The sequence below is a fragment of the Microcaecilia unicolor genome, chromosome 4 (assembly GCF_901765095.1).
Source record: "Microcaecilia unicolor chromosome 4, aMicUni1.1, whole genome shotgun sequence".
Classification (NCBI taxonomy): Eukaryota; Metazoa; Chordata; class Amphibia; order Gymnophiona; family Siphonopidae; genus Microcaecilia; species Microcaecilia unicolor.
In genome coordinates, this window is record NC_044034.1 from 92,913,103 (window position 1) to 92,916,175 (window position 3,073).

The window sequence follows — 3,073 nt, forward strand, 5'->3', positions numbered from 1 at the left end:
CACGTCAAAGGAAGGTGCTCTGGAGTTTATGCAGAGAAACTATTCGGGTGCTAGAGCTACTAGGGTTCATTTTAACTACCCCAAGTTCGATCTATTCCCTGTTCAAAAATTGGAGTTCATAGGAGCCCTGCTAGATACCTGCAGGCGCAAGCTTTCCTCGTTGTGCCATGAGTATACAATCTGCTTTCTCTAGCAACACGTTTCACACCAGACAGCAGGTCACAGCTTGGCAGATGTTGAGGTTAGTAGGCCACATTTTCACATGAGAACTGCCCAGTGGAAACTAGCGGATGTCATCCGATTAACCCCAGAACTGGATCAATCCCTCTTCCAGTGGATGATTCAACCAGTCTGACCTTGGGGTTTCCATCCAAATTCCTCAGCCCCGGAAGAAGTTGACCAGGGATGCATCCACTTGAGGTGGGGAGCTCATGTAGTTGGGCTTCACACTCCAAGTTATTGGTCAGCTCAGGAGGCAGATTTCCACATCAATCTTCTGCGCTTACTAAAGTCTTCCAATGACCTATTTACTGGCTAAATCCAGAGGTCAATATTCTATCCTCATTCTTCTTGATCTTTCCGCTGCTTTTGACACTGTCGATCACAGCATACTTCTCGATACCCTGTCCTCACTTGGATTCCAGGGCTCTGTCCTTTCCTGGTTCTCTTCCTACCTCTCCCTCCGCACCTTTAGTGTTCACTCTGGTGGATCCTCTTCTACTTCTATCCCTCTGCCTGTCGGCGTACCTCAGGGTTCTGTTCTTGGTCCCCTCCTCTTTTCTATCTACACTTCTTCCCTTGGTTCATTAATCTCATCCCATGGCTTTTCCTACCATCTCTATGCTGATGACTCCCAAATCTACCTTTCACCCCTGATATCTCACCTTGCATCCAAACCAAAGTTTCAGCGTGCTTGTCTGACATTGCTGTCTGGATGTCTCAACGCCACCTGAAATTAAATATGACCAAAACCGAGCTTCTCATTTTCCCCCCAAACCCACCTCCCCGCTCCCCCGTTTTCTATTTCTGTTGATGGCTCTCTCATTCTCCCTGTCTCCTCAGCTCGAAACCTTGGGGTCATCTTTGACTCTTCTCTCTCCTTCTCTGCTCATATCCAGCAGGTTGCCAAGACCTGTCGTTTCTTTCTTTACAACATCGTAAAATCCGCCCCTTTCTTTCCGAGCACTCTACCAAAACCCTCATCCACACCCTTGTCACCTCTCGTTTAGACTACTGCAATCTGCTTCTTGCTGGCCTCCCACTTAGTCACCTCTCCCCTCTCCAGTCGGTTCAAAACTCTGCTGCCCATCTCGTCTTCCGCCAGGGTCGCTTTACTCATACTACCCCTCCTCAAGACCCTTCACTGGCTCCCTATCCGTTTTCGCATCCTGTTCAAACTTCTTCTACTAACCTATAAATGTACTCACTCTGGTGCTCCCCAGTATCTCTCCACACTCGTCCTTCCCTACACCCCTTCCCGTGCACTCCGCTCCATGGATAAATCCTTCTTATCTGTTCCCTTCTCCACTACTGCCAACTCCGGACTTCGCGCCTTCTGTCTCGCTGCACCCTACGCCTGGAATAAACTTCCTGAGCCCCTACGTCTTGCCCCATCCTTGGCCACCTTTAAATCTAGACTGAAAGCCCACCTCTTTAACATTGCTTTTGACTCGTAACCACTTGTAACCACTCGCCTCCACCTACCCTCCTCTCTTCCTTCCCGTTCACATTAATTGATTTGAGTTGCTTACTTTATTTATTTTTTTGTCTATTAGATTGTAAGATCTTTGAGCAGGGACTGTCTTTCTTCTATGTTTGTGCAGCGCTGCGTACGCCTTGTAGCGCTATAGAAATGCTAAATAGTAGTAGTAGTAGTAGGATGTCATCCGATTAACCCCAGAACTGGATCAATCCCTCTTCCAGTGGATGATTCAACCAGTCTGACCTTGGGGTTTCCATTCCAAATTCCTCAGCCCCGGAAGATGTTGACCAGGGATGCATCCACTTGAGGTGGGGAGCTCATGTAGTTGGGCTTCACACTCAAGTTATTTGGTCACCTCAGGAGGCACATTTCCACATCAATCTTCTGGAGCTCCCAGCAATCTGGAATGCTCTAAAGGTTTTCAGTGATCAGCTGATCAACCAAATTGTACTCATTCAAACAGACAATCAGTCTGTGATGCATTACACCAACAAGCAGGGGGGGTACAGGATCATACCCTCTGTGTCAGAAGGCTGTTGGGATGTGGAACTGGGCTGTCCAGAACAGGATAGTTTTCAGGAAGTCCAACAGCCTGGCAGATAGACTGATCAGGGTAATGCAACTGCACAAGTGGTCACTCAACATGACTGTTGTCTGTGAGATTTTCCGAGAGTGGGGCACCCTCTCGATAGATCTTTGCCATTTCTTTCAATCACAAAGTCCCTCAGCACTGCTCCAGGCTCAGGTCACACAACAGACTAGCTTTGGATCCATTCCTGCATTGGAGACAGATCTTCTATATGCGTATCCTCCCACTCCTCTAACAGGGAAAACTTTACTAAAACTCAGTCAAGACCGGGGAACCATGAACCTGATCGCCCCATATTGGCCCAGGCAGATACGGTTTTCCACTTCTTATATAGTTATTATCTGAAGAACCTTGGACATTGGAGTATTTTCCAACCCTCTTCACACAAGTCCATCCCAATCTCCAGTCTCTGGCCCTCACAATCTGGATATTGAGGGCTTAGAATTTGCTTCCTTGAATCTCCTGGAGGGTGTCTCCAAGGTTTTGCTGGCTTCCAGGAAAGATTCCACTAAGAGATGTTGTTACTTTAGATGGAGGAGGTTTACTGTCTGGTGTGAGGGCAAGGCCCTAGATGCGTTTTCTTGCTTTTCACAGAATCTGTTTGAATACCTTCTGCACATCTCTGAGTCTGGTCTAAAGCCAACTCTGTAAGGGTTCACCTAGTGCTTACCATTTTCATGTAGAGGGTAAGCCCATCTTTGGACAGCCTCTAGTTGTTTGATTCATGCAGAGTTTGTTTTTGACTGTCCCCTATCAAACCTCCTCTGTGTTATGGAACCTCA